Genomic DNA, 20763 nt, shown 5'->3' with positions numbered 1-20763 from the left:
GTCATCTTTAAAAGAAATGTATAATGAATGAAAAAATGGGTGTAAATGTAAAAAAATGTAAAATCTCAATAAAAGAGTATTTTACTAAAGATTTCTGTGGAGAGGAGCATTTATGAGTTCAATGCAATTTTTGGCTAGCCCTGCCCCTCGGGGTGGGGCTCGACATGGGTTTAAAAGCAGAACGAGCACAGCAGCGGCGGCCGTGTTAATAATTAGAGCCTGGCACCTTTTTTTTCTTTTTCTTTTTCCCATTTTTCCCCTCAGTCCAAGAAGCAAGTACCCCGGCAGCTCCGGCGGGCGGCCGCGCCTGGGGCGTTTGGTCAAAACCACTGTGGGCATCGCTTCTTGGCCTCTTGGCTCAGATCAAGTGTGTGGCTTGACCACAGTTTGATTTGGAAGCGATCGGTAAGGTATCGGTATCGGTAAGGTAAACGGGAGCAACATTGGTTGCTGGTAGCTGTGGTCTGGGTAGGAGAGGAGCAGGGCAGGTGGAAGACCAGGAGCCAGGTTGTGGAGCAGGTAAGGGGGACCCTTTGAGGGCACCTTATCTGCTGTTTATTTTTCTATTTTTGCTTTAAATTTGGCCTTGGCTAAATTTAAAAAAAACCAACAAAAAAAAAAAAACTTAATTTTTTGTGTGAGTTAGTGTTTATAATTAAAATGGCGTCCCCAATGTTTGCGGCACATCATTTTAATTGCATAAGGATTTCTTTGAAAAAGAGGGAGGAGAGGGAGATGAGCTAGCGTTTAACAGGCTTGAGTTTTCTAGGGTTGTGTTGCAGAAGAAACTGGGGTTTAAGCCAGAGCAGCTCAATTGTATTATCACTGTGGGGAGGGGAAACACCTGGGATGTCAGTTTTAGGGCTGTGAGTGATTTGCAGAAATGTCACTGTTTGTTCAATTTGGGGATAATGACCAACTTTTGAAAAGGTTCCAAGTGACAACCTTGACTGATGTTGCGAGAAGGGTGGTGATTGTGAGGATGGGGTCAGAGGCTGTGGAGGGAGAGGATGTGTGTGTGTGGCTAAGAAAGTATTGTACAGTGTATGGGGGTGCAGAGAAAGTGAAGGATAGTGATGAGGTATGGAATGGTGCTTGGAGAGTGTGTGTAAGTCTGTGGCCAGATCCGAATGGGTATGAGGGATTCAGAGCTATTCCCTCTGAAATAGTACTGGGGCTGGATAGGGGATATACAGACGTGCTCAAATTTGTTGGTACCCCTCCACAAAAAACGAAGAATGCACAATTTTCTCTGAAATAACTTGAAACTGACAAAAGTAATTGGCATCCACCATTGTTTATTCCATATTTAATAGAAATCAGACTTTGCTTTTGATTTTTTATTCAACATAATGTTGTAAATAATAAAACAAATGAAAATGGCATGGACAAAAATGATGGGACCGCTAACCTAATATTTTGTTGCACAACCTTTAGAGGCAATCGCTGCAATCAAATGTTTTCTGTAGCTCTCAATGAGACTTCTGCACCTGTTAACAGGTAGTTTGGCCCACTCTTCCTGAGCAAACTGCTCCAGCTATCTCAGGTTTGATGGGTGCCTTCTCCAGACTGCAAGTTTCAGCTCTTTCCATAGATGTTCGATAGGATTCAGATCAGGACTCATAGAAGGCCACTTCAGAATAGTCCAATGTTTTGTTCTTATCCATTCTTGGGTGCTTTTAGCTGTGTGTTTTGTGTCATTATCCTGTTGGAGGACCCATGACCTGCGACTGAGACAGAGCTTTCTGACACTGGGCAGTACGTTTCGCTCCAGAATGCCTGGATAGTCTTGAGATTTCATTGTGCCCTGCACAGATTCAAGGCACCCTGTGCCAGGCGCAGCAAAGCAGCCCCAAAACATAACCGAGCCTCCTCCATGTTTCACTGTAGGTATGGTGTTCTTTTCTTTTGAAAGCTTCATTTTTTCGTCTGTGAACATAGAGCTGATGTGACTTGCCAAAAAGCTCCAGTTTTGACTCATCTGTCCAAAGGACATTCTCCCAGAAGGATTGTGGCTTGTCAATATGCATTTTAGCAAATTCCAGTCTGGCTTTTTTATGTTTTTCTTTCAAAAGTGGAGTCCTCCTGGGTCTTCATCCATGGAGCCCACTTTCGCTCAAAAAGCGACGGATGGTGCGATCAGAAACTGCTGTACCTTCACCTTGGAGTTCAGCTTGTATCTCTTTGGCAGTTATCCTTGGTTCTTTTTCTACCATTCGCACTATCCTTCTGTTCAATCTGGGGTCGATTTTCCTCTTGCAGCCGCGCCCAGGGAGGTTGGCTACAGTTCCATGGACCTTAAACTTCTTAATAATATTTGCAACTGTTGTCACAGGAACATCAAGCTGCTTGGAGATGGTCTTGTAGCCTTTACCTTTACCATGCTTGTCTATTATTTTCTTTCTGATCTCCTCAGATAACTCTCTCCTTTGCTTTCTCTGGTCCATGTTCAGTGTGGTGCACACAATGATACCAAACAGCACAGTGACTACTTTTCTCCATTTAAATAGGCTGAATGACTGATTACAAGATTGGAGACATGTGTGATACTAATTAAAGAAACTAATTAGTTTGAAATATCACTATAATCCAATTATTTATTATCTTTTCTAAGGGGTACCAACAAATGTGTCCAGGCCATTTTAGAATATCTTTGTAGAATAAGCAATAATTCATCTCTTTTCACAGCTTCTTTGCTTTATTCTATGACATACCAAAGGCATGCAAATATACATGATAAAATAGCTTTTAATTTCATCACTTTTCAGGAGGAATGAAGCATTATTTTAATGAGCTGTAAGGGTACCAACAAATTTGAGCACGTCTGTATACATTATTTCAGGCAACCCAAATTATGTCGAAAATGTGGGGTAATGGGCACTTGGCAGATGCCTCAAAAGAGACATGGAGGGGGGGTGTAGAGGGTAGAACAGGAGGGGAGTCTAGTGAAGAGGAGATGGAGGAGGAGGAGGAGGTGCAGGAAGAGGAGGGAGGGGACATAGATGAGCAGAAAATGGAGCAGGAGAAAGCTTCAGGGAAAAGGAAATTGGAGAAAGGGGAAGAGGTGAAAAGTGGTATGAAAGTGGGGAAAAAGGAAAAAAAGGTGGACAGTAAGCAAGCTGGGCAGGAGACCCCGGTTTCTCCTGGCTCCAACTCCTCGGTAGTGAGTGACAGGTCTTATGGCGGGAGGGGAATAGACTATGGGGGCACTTCCTTTTTGGATGATGATAATGTGCAGCGGCTCTCAGATAACATGGGGATAGAACCATCTAAAATTTTATGAATATGTCTTTACACATTTTGCTGATCTCGATGGCGCTGATAATAGCAACGGTGAATGTGAGGAGTGTGGTGAGCAAGGTCAGGTGCAAGGCTGTTTTAGAGTATCTAGAAGGTATTGATGCAGATGTGTTCTTTTTACAAGAGTGTGGGATTGGGTTTAAGAAAGAATATAGAGAGTTGGAAAGCATGTGGGTGAAAGGTGAATCAGTGTGGTCGGGGACAGATGAAAATAAGAATGCGGGAGTGGCAATATTGTTTAAAAATAATAAGTGTATAATTAAAGAGAAAAGTGTGTTGCAGGATGGAAGGGTTGTTATGGTGAGAGTGGTATGTAATAAGCAAGAGATTAAGCTGGTGAATGTGTATGCGCCTGTGGAGAAACACCAGAGGCTTGAATTGTTGGGACTGGTAAGGATGGAGCTTAGTTCATCCATGCCGGTAGTGATGGGAGGTCACTGGAATTGTGTGAGGAGTGGGGGTGACAAGAAGGATGGGAAGGAAAATTTTAAATTAGATGAAACATCTGTGTTATTGAACAAAATAATTAAAGATTTTAAGTTGATAGATTGTTATAAAATGATACATCCTGAGGGGGGCTTTACCTGGAGCACCTCTCAGGGGACAAGTAAGTCCAGGATCGATATGATCTTTGTTTCTGAGGGGGTGAAATGTCAAGATTGTAAACTGGAGCCTATGTTCTTCTCTGATCATGTGATGGTGAGGGCAACATTGTATCTGGGAGGGGTGAGTGTAAAGGGGAAAGGAGTGTGGAAATTAAATGTTAAATTATTAGAGGATAGTAAAATGAGAGAAATATGTAGAGAAGTATAAAGGGTGGAGGTCTCTACAGGTTTTGTTTGAAAAAAAGAGTGAGTGGTGGGATTTTGTTAAAAAGAGAACCAAATTGTTTTTTATAAATGAAGGCAGGGATAAAGTACGCAAAGCAAAAGAAATGTAAATGGCTGGAAAAGAAGCTTCAGAGATTGTTTTTGCAGGAGAGGGCAGGATTTGAAGTCTCTGAAGAGATAAAGGGGGTGAAGGAGAAAATAAAACATTTCATGTATAAAAAAAGTGAGACAGTGATGCTGCAAAGCAAGATAGAGGATTGAGAGAAGAGACCTGTTCAAGGTTCTTTTATAAGAAAGTATTTGACAGAAAGCAGGTGATGGAGGGGTTAAAAGGGGAGGATGCTGTGGTGAGGAATGGAAATAAAGGCATGTGTGAGGTGGCGGAAAGTTTTTATGAGAATTTGTATAATGAAAAGAGGGTGGTGGAGAGTAATTGTAAAGAAATGATTGAAGGCATTAATGTATTTTTAAGTAATGAACAGAAGGTGGGGTTGGAAAAGGGCTTTTCTCTGGAAGAGCTGGATAAAGCTTTGAAAGCAAGCAAAATGGGGAAAACGCCTGGGGAGGATGGCTTACCCACTGAATATTATAAGTGTTTTTGGAATGTTTTAAAATATGATTTGTTGAGTGTTTTTATAGAAAGTTCTAATGCTGGGGAAATGGCCACTTCTTTTAAGAGGAGCGTCATCACTTTGCTTTATAAGAAGGGAGACCGGGAAGATTTGAAGAACTGGCGTCCGATCAGCCTCCTCAACACAGACTATAAGTTGCTGGCGAAGATCCAGACTGGAAGGATGGGGCAGGTGATCGACACAGTCATCCATCAGGACCAGGTATGTGCAGTCCCAGGTAGGAGGATAATGGACAGCTTGATACTCGTGAGAGACCATCTGTTATGCCAGGGAGAGGGAGCTCCCGTTTAGTATCCTGAATTTGGATTTAGAGAAGGCATATGATAGAATAGCGCACAAGTACATGTTTGGTGTACTGCTGAAAATGGGGTTTCCAATCGGGTTCGTTAATTGGATTAAGGTCTTGTATGAAGACATCCAAAGTGTTACTTTGGTAAATGGGAGCACGTCTAAACCAGTTAAAATCCGAAGCGGAGTGCGCCAAGGCTGTCCACTGTCTCCTTTGCTGTTTATATGTTGTATCGAACCTTTAGCCATTGCCATTAAGGCGAATAAGCAGACCTGTGGACTGTTTGTACCTGGGAGTGGGGGAGAACAAGTGAAATGTATTTTGTACATGGATGACATGTCGATTATCTGCCGGGATGAGTTCTCAATGGAGAAAACGGTGGGAATGGTCGAGGGGTTCTGCAAGGCATCAGGATCCAAGGTCAACATGGGAAAAAGCGAGTGTATGATGTATGGGAAGTGGGCCAGAGTTCCCAGCATAGGGTTGTGTTTAAAGAATGATTTTATTCAAATTTTAGGGGTAAAATTCTATAAACATGGGTCTGGAGTGCAGAATTGGGACAACGTCACTGCCAAGGTTGCACAAAAGCTGGGGCTGTGGAGCCTCAGAGAACTCACTTTTGAAGGCAAGTGTTTAATTTTAAAATCTGTTATTTTACCTGTCTTGATTTACCTGTCTGCAGTGTTCCCTCCAACCAGGAATGTCCTGTGTGCCGTGACACGCAGTATGATGCGCTTCTTCTGGGGGAGGAAGAATGAGATGTTAAAGAGGGAGGTGGTATACAAGGCAGCAAAAAATGGAGGAAAGGGGGTTCCTGACCTCACGAAGATCTTGCTTTTACATTTTGTAATTGTCCATGTGAGGTTGTGTCTCTATGGGTCAAGCAAAACTGCACATTTTGTAAAATATTTTTTAGGATCGATTCTAAGAGTTTTTAAAATGTTTTATCCTGTTTTAACTGTGCCGACATCATGGGAAGCTCCTTTTTTGTATAATAAAATTAAACTGTTTTTAAAGAAAGAGAAACTTTTTGTTTTAGATAGAGGTGTGGCAGGACCCCCGTAAAGTGCGGAAATTTGTGCAAGACAGCGAAAAAATGTGTAATGTCTCATTTTTTAACCCACAGGTTGTGGAGGGGATTTGGCTGGAAGTAGCTCACCCGAGACTCATGAACCGGCACAAGGACTTGGCATGGCAGACGGTACACGAGATCCTCCCAGTAAGGGCTACTGTGTATCGCAGGAACCTCGGGAAGTCCCCTAGATGTCCTTTTAAGGATTGTGGGGCAGAAGAAACGGCAGCGCATCTGTTCTGGGAATGTGGACAAGCCAAAAAAGTTTGGCGGGAGGCCGAAGACATCCTGAGCGGGTTTCTAAACAACAGAAACATTTTAAAAGCCATGGTGCTGCACGGGGTTAAGCCTGGTTTTGTAGTGAAAGAAAAATGGACATGCTTGTGGGTTTTACTGAACTGTTTTAAAGAAGCCATGTGGAAGGCGAGAAATCTTTTCGTTTTTAAAGGAAAGGTGCTGACCTCGGGGGAGGTGAAGATCTTGGCTTGTCACAGGCTCAGAGAGTACCAGATACAGGATGCGCTGCGGGAAGGAGAAGAGATCGCCCGGGAGAGATGGAGCACCTGTTGGGGTTTGCCTGCCACTTGGACTCATGCCGGTTCATGGTCTTATGATAGGGGGTGAAGCGGGTTGTTTTTTGATGCATACACTGTCTTGTGCAAATGGAAGTTGTTTTAAACTGATTGTCCTTTCAGACTTTGTTTTTATTGGAAAGTTTTTATGACTTGGCTGTAATATGATATTGTTTTTTTCTGTGTATTGTATTAAGTTTTTTTGATTATATGTTTATGATTTTTGTCCAAGGAAAATAAATAAAAACAAAAAAAAATCTGTTCTTATCAGTTTAATATCTGATACGTCCCCCATAGGGGGACCCGTCTATATTAAATTGATTTTTGGAAGCAGGAGATGGAACCGGGGCTTGCTCCGTCCACTCCACGCATCGACCCGGTATTGCAGTACCTCCGGGAACGGTGCACAAGAAAGGTCGAGAGAGGTCGAGAGGTCGAGAGAGAGAGAGAGAGAGAGAGCCAGCCTCTCCCTTTTTCTGGGTTGTATTTTTTCCCGCTCTTTTTGTTGTGGTTTTTTTTTGTTTCTTTTTTTTTGTTTGTTCCAAATAAGGCAGGCAGGCAGGCAGGCAGGCAGGTCTGCCTAACTGATGGACAGCCTGCTCTACTCACGCAGCAGGCCAGTGTACCCAGAAGGCCTTGCGCTCGTGGGAGGAGGAGCGCAGCGGTAAAGCAGAAACGGAGCTGTTTAGTGGGGCAAGGAGCCCTCGCTTTCAAGGCAGCAGCAGCAAAGCGCCCCTTTGCCGGGACCGAATGGCACTTGCGTTTTGGGAAGAGTTCCCTGTTTTGGGCCAGCCGGAAGGGCTGGGCTGCCAGTAAAGCCACACTCTGGCTTCTCTTCAGTTCAAATAAATCTTTCTAAGGACTAAGGCTTAGGAGGGTAGTGGCATTGCCCGCTCCCTCCGAGGGTCTGTGAGAGGTTTGTTCGAGGGAAGAGGAACAGACTTTTTTTTTATTTTTGACTGGCTTTTATTCAGCTCGGCAACTTTTTGGAAGACTAATGCTCAGTTTGGTTTTGGCTTGCCCAATCCAGGCCAAGGGTCTTTCAAGATTTTGTTGACTGTTGAGAGCAGTTTTTCTTTCAGGCGGTTCCGGCTTTTCCAGACGTTCCTGGAGTTCGAGAGGAGGAGGACCTATCATCCAGACGACCTTTGAAGACCCTTTGATGACCTAGACGACCTCATCCCCAGCCCTTGATCGTGATCGAGATCCAGACAGAGAGAGCAGCCGGCGCCCAGCAGAGGGCGCCATCTGGGAGGAGCAGAGGGCGGCCCCGGACCCCGAGGAGGCGTCACAGCCACGATTCTTCCTGCGTGGATTCGGTGCCAAGCAGCACCCCCTACTCCGCCAGGGAAGGACACCGTTCACCTGGGGAGGGGGTCCCTCTTGCGAGGCGACCATCTCCTCAGGGACTAAAGTAATAGTTCTTTAAACTGCCCAGATTTGCTGCTTACGTTGTCTCTTTTCCGCAGAGAGAGACAACCCGGACGTCCAGAGGCTTCTCCCACCCCAATCGGAGGAGCCAGCTGAAGGATGGCGTTCCGGCCAACCCAGGAGACCAGGAGGCACAATGCGGTGCGCTTCACAAGAAACCAGCAAGAGGAAACGGAACCAGGACTGACGAGACTGGAGTTCAGCCGGACCATTCTTCAGAGGGGTATGGGTTTTTCCCCTTCTGACTTGAATTGTTTGGTGAAATTGCCAGGGCTTAAGGAAGTGTTTGAGGTCAGTTTTAGGAACCCCCAAAAATTACAAGAAATGTGGTCCTTTTGGGGGGAGAATAAATATCTCGCTCCATACAAAGAATTTTTTGTGGATGCACTGACAGACAGAGAAATGAAAGTTGTTACTGTCCAATTTTTCAATGAGGCTGTTAGCGACTATGACATTACAACATGGCTTAACCGCTATGGAAGGGTGTCATCAGAAGGGAGGAAAATTAGTGACGAAGATGGGGTTTGGACAGGAGCCAGAAAGTGGCTGGTACGCCTCAATGTTGATCCATCGGGCACTGGAGGCGTCCGCCACATTCCAAACTCCATAGTGTTAGGGCCCAACAGAGGGCTGGTATTCTATAATGGGATGCCAAAACTCTGCAGGAAATGTGGGGAATTAGGACACCTGGCGGCCGCATGTACTGTAGTCAAGTGCAGGAACTGCGGCGCCCCCCACGAGACCAGCCACTGCAGAGAAGAGAGGCAGTGCAATTTGTGTGGAAAGAAGGGGCACCTGTTTAAGGACTGCCCCTCTTCCTATGCCAACATGGCCAGAGCAAGCAAGGCAAATACCAACAAGCCTAGGCCTGAGCAGGAAGAGGGAGCAAGTAACAAAGATCAGTCCACATCACCACCAACAGCACCCAAAACCCAGACTCCAGCACCACCATCACCAGCACCCCCCTCACCCCCCCGCCCCCGAGACATGTCCCGTTTTACGAGGACCCCTTCCCCCAGCCCAGAGAGAGAGTACAACAGCTACTCCACTAGCTCCTCCAGCAGCTCCTCTGATACAGAACATGAGGCAGGGAGGGAGCCCGGACCCAGCAGCGCGCCCCCCCCCCCCCCCGAGTAGGGCCCTCTCAGTGCCAGCACTCCCCCTCGGCTCTCGTTATGACGCCATAAGGATTGAGTCCGTGGGGGAGGAAAGCGAAAGTGAGAGTGAGAAGGAGGGGAAGGGAGTGAAGAACCAGCCGAGGGTGGGGAAAAGAAAGGGTAGAGACGAGGGGGGGAAAAGAAAGAAGATAAAGATCAAAGACAGCAAGTTGCAGGTGGCCCCCATAGATCCAAAACCAGCTAATGTCCACACAAAGTCCCCAGTCTTGCCATCGCAGGCAGAGACTGAGGCGAGTGGGATGGCTACACTGCCACCTAGTGGGCAGGTAGCAGCCAGCCAGGGCATCCCCAGCCAGCCTTCCCAGTCATTAAGAACATAAGAACATAAGAAAGTTTACAAACGAGAGGAGGCCATTCAGCCCATCTTGCTCGTTTGGTTGTTAGTAGCTTATTGATCCCAGAATCTCATCAAGCAGCTTCTTGAAGGATCCCAGGGTGTCAGCTTCAACAACATTACTGGGGAGTTGGTTCCAGACCCTCACAATTCTCTGTGTAAAAAAGTGCCTCCTATTTTCTGTTCTGAATGCCCCTTTACCTAATCTCCATTTATGACCCCTGGTCCTTTTTTCTTTTTTCAAGTCAAAGAAGTCCCCCGGGTTGACATTGTCTATACCTTTTAGGATTTTGAATGTTTGAATCAGATCGCCGCGTAGTCTTCTTTGTTCAAGACTGAATAGATTCAATTCTTTTAGCCTGTCTGCATACGACATGCCTTTTAAACCCGGGATAATTCTGGTTGCTCTTCTTTGCACTCTTTCTAGAGCAGCAATATCCTTTTTGTAACGAGGTGACCAGAACTGAACACAATATTCTAGGTGAGGTCTTACTAATGCATTGTAGAGTTTTAACATTACTTCCCTTGATTTAAATTCAACACTTCTCACAATATATCCAAGCATCTTGTTAGCCTTTTTTATAGCTTCCCCACATTGTCTAGATGAAGACATTTCTGAGTCAACATAAACTCCTAGGTCTTTTTCATAGTTCCCTTCTTCAATTTCACTCTCCCATATGATATTTATAATGAACGTTTTTATTGCCCGCATGCAATACTTTACACTTTTCTCTGTTAAATTTCATTTGCCATGTGTCTGCCCAATTTTGAATGCGGTCTAGATCATTTTGAATGACCTTTGCTGCTTCAACAGTGTCTGCCACTCCTCCTATTTTTGTGTCATCTGCAAATTTAACGAGTTTGCTTACTATATCAGAGTCTAAATCATTAATGTAGATTAGGAATAGCAGAGGACCTAATACTGATCCCTGTGGTACACCACTGGTTACCTCACTCCATTTCGAAGTTTATCCTCTAATCAGTACTTTCTGTTTTCTACATGTTAACCACTCCCTAATCCATGTGCATGCATTTCCTTGAATCTCTACTGCGGACCCACACGTTCCGAGAGGCCCTGAGCAAGTTCCACCAGACTTACCTTGTGGGGAGTTGAATAGCCCAAACTCCTCGACGTACTGTGCATACAAAGACGGTGCCTTCTTGGACGATGCAGCAGTGAGTACCTTCTCAGGGGAGATGGGAGTTGCAAATAAGCCCAAGCCCCCTCGAAGCAAGCGTAGAGCTAAGAGTAGGAAGAGTGTCCCGACCTCCCAATCATAGTCACTATGGGGTGGACGCAGCGACTCCTTTTCTTGTTAGCTACCCTGATATGTGTGTCTGTTAATGTCAGGAGCATCGGGGAGACACAAAAAAGATTTGATGTACTAAAACTATCTAACTAACTTGAAAGCACATATCATCTTTCTGCAGGAGTGTGGTATTTCGTCGAGCCCTGATTATAGGGACCCTGGGGGACTCCTTCTGGTCGGGCTCCAACATAGCCAGAGCCGACGGAGTAGGTATCCTGTTTAAAAACCCATTTATTACCTCCCGCAGCAGCAGGGAGGTAGAACCTGGTAGAATTCTGAGCGTGGATGTGACATACAACAACACTCCCCTCAGACTGGTCACTGTCTACGCACCCACTAACCAAAACGAAAAAGAGTTCAATTTTTTCCACAGCTGCGTCCACTCCTGCTGGGGAAAGTACCCGTCATCGTGTCAGGTGACTTCAATTGTGCTCTAAGGGACGTAGACCGGAGCAGGCCACGCAACGACCGCTCTAGTAGAGTTTTGTCCTCCGTAATATCTGATTTCTCCCTGTGTGATGCAGGTAAGGACCTGGTGCCTCCCTTTACCTGGGTGAGCTCATCTGGGACCTCCTTCTCCCGTATAGATCTCGTCCTGCATACCAGCTCCCTTACGAAGACGGCAGTAGACACCCAGGCCGTCTTCTTCTCTGACCATAGGCTCCTTCAGGTAACATTGCAGGTCCCTCAGACCTCCCAGATGGGGTCAGGGGTCTGGAAATTAAACACCTCCTTACTCGACGACCCCTCCGTAGCTGCAGCCTATAAGAGCAGGCTTGTCGAGTGGACCACTTTGCGTGACCTATTCAACTCCCCTATAGAGTGGTGGGAGATGGTCAAAATGAGAACTAAGGGTTATTTCATAGCAGCAGGCAAGAGGAAAGCAAAAGAAAGGAGGGCCAAATATAAACACCTGAATTCTGCCCTCCAGCGTCTGAGCCTGCTTCAGCTTCGGGGGTTCCCTGTAAGCGACGAGATAGCCCAGACCAAGCTAGATCTTTCAGTACTTTGTAGGGAGGAACAACGAAAGGTCATGCACAATGCAAAAGTGCAAAAAATGGAGGAAGACGAGGGAGAAGCGGCACTTGATGTCCTCCATGCTCGACAGCAGGGGGAGGATAGTAGAGGATAGTGAGGGAGTGAAAAAAGTGGTAGAGAACTTCTATAGGGACCTATATAACATCAAAGCTACAGATGACACCCTGATAGTGTGGTTCCTGAGCCATTTGGAGCCTGACTCAGTACGGGACGAGGAGGAGGAGGAGGAGGAGAAAGACCAAGAACTCACGCTGGAGGAGCTCACCCAGGCGGTTAAGACCATGAACACCGGTAAGACGCCAGGTCCAGATGGCATCCCGGGTGAGTATTACCATCTTTTTTGGGACACGCTAAAAGTCCATTTAGCAGAGGTCTACAGAGCGGTCTACAGGGAGAAGCGGTTGGGCCCTTCTATGCGGGAGAGTGTAATTACGCTACTTCATAAGAAAGGGGAAGTTAAAGATCTACGGAACTGGCGCCCAATCAGCCTCCTTTGCGTGGACTACAAGATACTAGCCAAAGCTCTGATGCTCCGGTTACAAGTACACCTCCCTTTGGTCATTGGCCCCGACCAGGCTTGTGGTGTCCCAGGGTGGTCCATCACCAATATTTTAATGTTAACAAGGGACATTCTGGCTTATTCTAGAGAACGGAACCATCCCCTCTGCCTGTTCAACCTTGACCAGGAGAAGGCGTTCGATAGGGTAAGCCATGAATATATGTACAAAGTGATGGACCAGATGAAATTCGCTCCTGGACTTAGGGAGTGGGTTAAAACTATCTATACAAACATTAGTACCCGAGTCTTGGTGAACAGACACCTGACTGGTAAAATATCTATCCAGTCAGGGGTCAGACAGGGTTGCCCACTATCCCCACTGCTATATGTCGTGTGCATTGAACCCCTCCTGCAGGCAATTCGTAGGGATACCAATATAACTGGTTTCCAGCTGCCTGGATCCAACGGGGTCCAGGTCAAAACAACAGCATATATGGACGATGTGTCACTCATTTGCACCAACACATTGTCGGTACCTCGGATTAGTAATATCCTTGAGAAGTACTGCACGGCGACCGGGGCAGTGATTAATAAGTCCAAGAGCGAAGTCTACGTGTCTAAAAATTGGCAGGTAGATAGGGAACTGTCGGACATGTACCCTGTCAAAAAGGACAAAATCAAGATTCTGGGCCTCATTTTTGAGAACAATAGCTCGGGGGCCCAGAGCTGGACGGCGGCCATTAACCAGGTCCGTAAAAAGATTGGCGGATGGAGCACAAGATCCTTAACAATGACGGGTAGAGTATTAATAACCAAGTCTATACTGTTCCCCATTCTCTCTTATGTAGGAAACATCTTTCCCCCAGACAGGACCACCAAAAAAGTGGTGGACCGCATTATCCACCGCTTTATCTGGGGCAGCAAGATGGAGAGGGTAAAGCGAGCCACCTTGAGTAAAGCCGACAAGAAGGGAGGTAAGGGGGTCCCGGACGTTGTGCAGCTCACCCGAGTGCAGGGGCTCACGCAAACTATCAAGAACATTCAGGCCCTGGACAGGAAGGTATGTTACATGAATCGTTTGTATTTTGCCACCTGTCTCAGGGCCTTGGGCCTCTGCACTATTGATAACACCGTGCCGTACTCCTGGGACCCCCCATTGTATTATAGAACCTTAAGGGACACTATATATAAATTGGGCTTAGATGAAGCCAAATTGGCCTCCTGGGAATACAAGGTTGTAACTAAATATCTTGCCGGTTCCCAGGAAATTGAAAAAGTAGCTGCTTTCTTCCTCACCCAAAACCAAAAAATCTGGGAGAATGGTGTCTCACAGCTGCCTCAGTAATGTCCAGAAGGATATAGCATGGAACACCGTCCACAGTTCACTCCCCACTCGAGCGTTCATGTTCAGGAGGGGGACTAGCCCAAGTAGAAACATGCCCCTATGCAAAGTGCCGCAAGAGAGAAACACCAGCCCATATCTTCTGGGAGTGTGATGTGGCTGGCAGGGTCTGGCTCTCTGTCTCTGTCTTCCTAAACAGGTTTGCTGACACGGCCAAGATGACCGCCGAGACTGTGCTCTATGGGCCTGCGGGAGGAATCGCAACCAGCACAGCTAAGTGCGTTTGGCGTGTCATCAATGTTGTCAAGCAGATCCTGTGGGAGGGCCGTAACGTCTGTGTCTATCACAAGCAGGAGCTAGACACTATCACCACGACCAGAAGGGCACAAACTCTTATCAAGGACTTTGTAATTCTGGACATCCGGACCCTCGGGAAGGACAAGGCCTGCGCGGAGTGGAGGATCACCGGACTTCAGGACGTGAAGATGGAATGAAGGAAAAAACTGGAACCGCTAGCTCCTAGGAGCGGGACTACAGGGCACCGCTAAGCCTTTTATTTATTTTGTCATGCCAGCATTCCGCCCTTTTTAGCTGGCATGACCGTTTTTGAACGGTGCCCTGGTTTTATGTAGTCTTTTTGTTTGTTTTATGGATTTTTATTTGATTTATTTTGAATGGTTTATTTGATTTTGTTTTGTTTTGTTTATGTATCTAAAAGATTTTTAATGTTAACTATTAAAAGTTACATTTTAAGTGTTTTAATTTTAGAATTTTAACTCATTGTTTTATACACTGTCCCTTTTCCCCTGTCCCTGTTTTAGTTCTATAGTTTTATTGTTCTGTTTTATGTTCACTTTTGAACTTTTTTAGAGAGCACTCCCCGGCCCTCACAAGCACTGTTTTTTTTATAGATGGTTCTTTTTTTCCCCAGTCACTTTTTAAAGCAGCACAGGTTTTTTTCATGTTGATTTTAATCTGTGTCTGTTTTAACCATGTACAAAGCACGATTGTCTTGGTGTTTTTAAATGTATTTTAAATGCTTTTAAAACAAAATGTATGTCTGTATGCATGAATGTCATCTTTAAAAGAAATGTAAAATGAATGAAATGAATGGGTGTAAATGGAAAAAAATTGTAAAATCTCAATAAAAAGAGTATTTTACTAAAGATTTCCGTGGAGAGGAGTATTTATGAGTTCAATGCAATTTTTGGCTAGCTCTGCCCCTCGGGGTGGGGCTCGACATGGGTTTAAAAGCAGAACGAGCACAGCAGCGGTGGCCGTGTTAATAATTAGAGCCTGGCACCATTTTTTCTTTCTTTTTTTTTTTTTCTTTTTCCCATTTTTCCCCTCAGTCCAAGAAGCAAGTACCCCGGCAGCTCCGGCGTTTGGTCAAAACCATTGTGGGCATCGCTTCTCGGCCTTTTGGCTAAGATTGTTTTCATGTGGCATGACCGCAGAGAGTGATACGAGAGAGTGATACGAGGAGGAGAGGATGGACAAGACATCTGCTAATCGGTCGGCTTCAAGGGCTGGACTACGGAACACAGTTCGGTTGAGATGGAGAGGAGATATGGGAGTGGATTTCCCAGGAAGAATTGAATTTGTGGAGAAGATTTTGATGGCGAGCCTTGGATTCGAAGCTATGGATTTCTTTTGTATCCAGATGAATTCAGCGGCAAGGTTCGTAGATGTTACTTTTGACTCTAAAGATCTTTTTATGACATTTTGGGATAGATACAAAGTGTACTCAATGAGAGCTCCTGTGAAGGATGATGCTGCTGAATCATTATGGAATCGCAATTTCAGAGTTATAACAGTCCACATGTTTAATCCTTATGCATCTGACTGGGATATTGAAGCTTTTCTGGGGAAATACTGCGATGTACTAGTGAGTGCAGTTTATCAGAGAGATCTATTGGGAATCTGGAATGGCAAGAGACAATTCAAAGCGTTATTAAGGCAAGACGCCAAGGGTTTCGATGGGTATAGGCACCCTCCGGCAAACTTTTCTATTGGGCCCAACAGAGGCTACTTGTTTTATTCTGGCCAACCGCTATACTGCCGAAAATGCATGTCCTTTGGTCACACGGAAATGCATTGCAATCAAGTTCGTTGTAGGAACTGCGAGGAGTTGGGCCATGAAACAAAGGACTGTCCGTTTGTTAAAAAATGTAATATTTGTGGATCTGATGAGCATCTCTTTAGACAATGCCCACAGAAGAAAAGGTCCTTTGCAGAGGTGATTAGAGAGGACCGAGAAAAGGAACCAGAAAATGAGCAGCAAGATGGGGGAGAGCCAAGGGGTGGTCCCGCTGATGTAAGCGAAGCACAGGAGGAAAATGTGGCTGTGGATAAGGTGATTTCAAGTGGCAGTGGGGTTCAGTCAGAGTTAAGCAGAGTGCCTGGCCAAGAGGAAGCTCGGCAAACTGTTCAAGAGGCTGAGCGGGAGGAGATTGAGGCGAGTACGGAAATACTAGAGGAAAAGGTGGAGCTGAACCAAGAAACAAGCAAGGAGGAGGGCTGGATGGATGTGGACAAGAAAAGTGGGAAAAGGAAAAAAAAATTCTGGGAATGAGAGTAAGGCAGCTGAACAAAAGCCAGCAAAAGGGAAGAAAGCAAAGGAAGGGGAGGGGATAGAGCATGGAAACAGGTTTGATGGCTTACAGAATCTGCCAGATTCAGATACAGAACTGAGGAGTAAACCAACAGAGAGTGGGACTGAGTTAGGTTCTGAACTGAGAAGCTTTTTGTTGTCACCAGCGAGCCCATGTCGGTCGGATTTAGGATTACAAAGCAGTGATTTTAATGTTGAGTAATTTCTGGACAATGCTCAACAATTTAATGAGACTACATTGGCTTTACCTATTTTACCTGCAATACAAGAGGAAGGAGTAGGACCTACAAGCCAAGCTTAAATAAAGGGTTTATTTTTAATAATATAAATTATAAATGGCTTCAATTAATTTAATTTCAGTTAATGTTAGGGGCTTGAGGAATAATCAGAAAAGAGCATCTGTGTTAAATTCTTTCAAGTATATTAAGTTTTCAGTTTGTTTTTTGCAAGAAGTACATTTAAAAGATGAAGGGGACTGTAACAGGGCGAGCAGCCCTGTACATTGTTTTGTTTATTTTTAGATCGGGGTCTCCCCCTCCACCCCTGTGCAGTGTATTTATTTTGTATTATTTTTATTTATTGTATTTATGTCGGCGAGCGCCGTATGTTTTATTGTTTGTATTTTGACGGTGTAGCCGATTGTTTTGTTTAGTGTGGATGGGTAGCCCCATCCACAACATAATTAAAACTCGTGCAGAAGGTGGCCATCTCCCGAATTAGGTGATTTAATTTGTTGCTAATTGGGAGATGGTCACCTGTTATAAAAAGCCTGCAGCTCTCTAGCTCGAGGTGGGTGTTGTAGGAGCGGCGAGAGCGAGAGCGGAGCGATCGGGTGAAAACGAAACTAAATTCAATTATAACATACAGGAACAGTGACAGCGACTGCCCAGCCTGACCTGTATGGTTTATTTATTATTGATTGTTAATTTAGTGTTCGTGATTTGTTTTTGTTTTGCTCGGTGAGCACAGTGTTTATTTTTGTTTGAATATTTATTTTATTTTTGTTTGCTTTAAATAAAACGGCGCCCGCGCCACTGCACCGTACCTTTTGTTTTTGTTGTGCCGCCTTCTGGTCTGACGTCCATTCGTCCATTCCTGTCACAGGGACATAAAGGGGTTTTCAAGGGAATTGGAATCAGGGGGAATCGAGATGGAGTGTGGGGGGTGTGCACTCATCAGGGGTGGGGATTTTGTTTAAGGATAGAGGGTTAGAAGTGAAGGATTCTTTTTCTATGGTGCCAGGGAGGGTACTAGTAGCGGACGTGGATGGGAGGGAACAAAAGTTAAGATTAATTAATGTATATGCTCCTCCAACAAGGAAAGAGCGAAAAGAATTATTTTTGGGTTTGGGGGATGTATTAATGACAAATAGGCATGTAATAGTGGGGGGAGACTTTAATGTCTGTTTAGATGCAGTTCAATCAGAAGATTTTAGTTGCAAGGATTTACGGTTGATTTTGTCTAATTTTAATTTAATAGATTCTTTTAAAAAGTTAAATAAAGGAAAGCCAGGATTTACCTGGAGAAATTCTAGGGGTGCAAAGAGTAGAATAGATTATTTCTTTGTGACCAATGATTTGACTTTAGAACATTTTTCTGTTTTGCCTGTTTGGTTTTCAGATCATGATATGATTTCTTTAGGGGTAATATTAGACGGGACAGTATTTGGTGTCGGGTATTGGAAATTGAATTGCAAAATTTTAGAAGAGAAAGTTTAGGGAACAATTTATTTTATATTTTAATGAGTGGGTGGAATTGAAACCTTATTACAAATCCTGGATTGATTGGTGGGAGGATGTGAAGCGAAAAGTTAAGGTGTTTGCGCAGGGATATTGTAAATCAAAAGCATTTGAGGAAAGAAAAGATATATATTGGGTTTACAAAAGAGGTTGGAGGAGATGCGGGTGAAGGATAATAATGGGGAATATGGATTGGGAGCAGTATAGTTTTTGTAAGGAGAGGTTAAAGAAGATTTATAGTAACAGTGCTGCTAAATTCATGTTTAGAAGCCAACTAGTCTTTTATGAGACTAATGAAAAATGTTGTCATCAGTTTTTCAAGCCTATGAGGGAGAAACAAAAGAAAAGAATGATTAAGAGATAAAGATGGAAGGGAAGTTATTTTTATGAGGAGTTGTTTTCAGAAAGGAAAATAGATGATAAAGCAGGAGATACATTTTTAAATAATTTGGGATCTAGAGTGCCAGAAGAGAGTAAAATTGAATTGGAGAAGGTTATTGAGTTGAGCGAGTTAACAGCAGCTGTAAATGAGATGAAAAACAATAAAGTGCCGGGGTCAGATGGACTGCCAAGGGAGTTTTATTGGGCTTTCTGGGACATTATTGGTCCAGTGTTTAAAGAGGTAATAAAGGAAGTGTTTGACAGAGGAGAATTGTCAAAATCAATGAAGGAAGGGATTATTTCTTTATTATATAAAAAGGGGGACATTAAGGATTTGAAAAACTGGAGGCCTGTGACCTTATTAAATGTGGATTATAAAATTTTAGCAAAGACAGTAACTAATAGGTTAAGGGGGGTGATGGGTTTCATTGTACATAAAGACCAGACATGTGGGGTAGTGGGAAGATCAGCGCAATGGAATTTGCAATTGACTAGAGATGTAATTTGGTGGGTACAGGACAGGAATATTCCATTAATTTTAGTGAGCCTTGATCAAGAAAAGGCATTTGATAGGGTCAACCACCAGTTTTTATTTAGAATTTTGGAGAGGTTAGGTTTTGGGTGTCATTTAATCAAATGGTTAGGAATAATGTATAAAGATGTAGTGAGTAGAGTCAATGTGAATGGGCACTTGGGGAAGCTAATTAAACAAAGGTCGGGGGCGAGACAGGGGTGTCCGCTATCCCCCTTACTTTATGTATTGTTCATGGAACCTTACGCTGCAGCACTGAGAGCAGATAAGGGGGTAAAGGGGTTAATTATTCCAGGGAGTGGGGGTGTGGAATTAAAAATTGCACAGTATGCAGATGACACAAGTTTATATTTAGAGTCTGATAATGATATAAGGAGAGCATTTCAGTTAATGGACTTGTTTTCTTTAGCATCGGGTTCAAAGTTAAACTTGAGTAAAACAAATGTCATGTTCTTGGGAGCTTGGGAAAACAGGAAGCAAACACGTTTGGGATTGAACATAGTTTCAGATGGGATTAAAATATTAGGGGTTAATTTCTATCAAAGGGGTAGTGATTTAAAGAATTGGGCAGACAAAATTGTTAAAATGAATAAAAAGTTAAATATGTGGAAAGCAAGGAAACTGACCTATATGGGGAAGGTGTTGGTTCTAAAAACAGATGTGTTACCTTCTCTGTTGTACCTAGCGTATGTGTATCCGTTGCCTCCAAGATATAGGAGAAGTGTTATTCGTATGATTTTTGAGTTTACGTGGGGAGGGAAATATGAGTACATCAAGAGAGGGGAGATGTATAAGGCTGTGGAGAAAGGAGGGAGGGATGTTCCTCACATTCCTGTGAAATTAGATTGTTTTATTTGTGGCAAATTTATGTAAAGCTTTGCAAGGCGAATTTAAACATAATTTTCAGTTTTGTTAGATTGTGGTTTTCATTTACAATGAGACATTTTGTTAAAATAAATAACATGGGACCAAGAGCGGAGCAATTACCTGGACATTATCAACATGCGGTGAAGTGGCTGAAGCAGAATCCAGTCTGTAAAGAGGTAGAGATCTGCACAGAGCATAAAGAACTGTATAAAGAATCTGTGAAAGTATTTTATAATAACGAATACAGTTCAGTGGCCCCTGAGACTTGGGGAAATATTCAGCCAAAGGGGCTAGATAATAACCTAAAAGATTTAAATTGGATGATGCTTCATAAAAGGATGGCTGTAAGGGAGGTGTTATTCAGACATAAACTGACCAGAAATGCTTTTTGTCCTAGGGGAACATGTTTTGTGGAAGAAACACAGGAACATGTGTTTTGGGAATGTCCATTTGCAGCAACAGTATGGAATAAAACCAGAGTGATCATAGACAAGGAGGTACCAGGAACGAAGCTGTCATACGATGTAATATTGAAAGGGTTTGTAAAGAGTGCCACAAAAACAAAACAACAATGGCTGTTATGGTTAATTCTCAGTTTAATTAAGTTTGAATTATGGGAAAGTAGAAATAAACTGATTAAAAATAACAGACATAAAAGCGGAGGTAATAATTGAAAGAGTGTGTAGTGACATAAGGGGTAGAGTTGAAATGGGGGTATAATTCAACAAGAGAAAGGTGGAAGGGTTTGTTTACATTGTAATTATTGATGTATGTGACTATATATTTGGAAAATTGTTTGTATA

The 20763-nt window shown here is 43.9% G+C and overlaps 1 non-coding gene across 1 annotated transcript; it reads left to right on the top strand.

The window, feature by feature from the left end:
• The first annotated feature begins 6911 nt into the window (after nt 1–6911).
• Nucleotides 6912–7108, top strand: LOC117418661 (U2 spliceosomal RNA). Its single transcript, XR_004546849.3, has one exon. It is a non-coding gene; the product is annotated as a U2 spliceosomal RNA (small nuclear RNA).
• Nucleotides 7109–20763: the final 13655 nt, after the last annotated feature.

Source organism: Acipenser ruthenus, unplaced genomic scaffold, assembly GCF_902713425.1.
Source record: "Acipenser ruthenus unplaced genomic scaffold, fAciRut3.2 maternal haplotype, whole genome shotgun sequence".
Taxonomy (NCBI): domain Eukaryota; kingdom Metazoa; phylum Chordata; class Actinopteri; order Acipenseriformes; family Acipenseridae; genus Acipenser; species Acipenser ruthenus.
The sequence above is the reverse complement of the archived record's forward strand: the minus strand, read 5'-3'. Positions and strand labels throughout refer to the sequence as shown.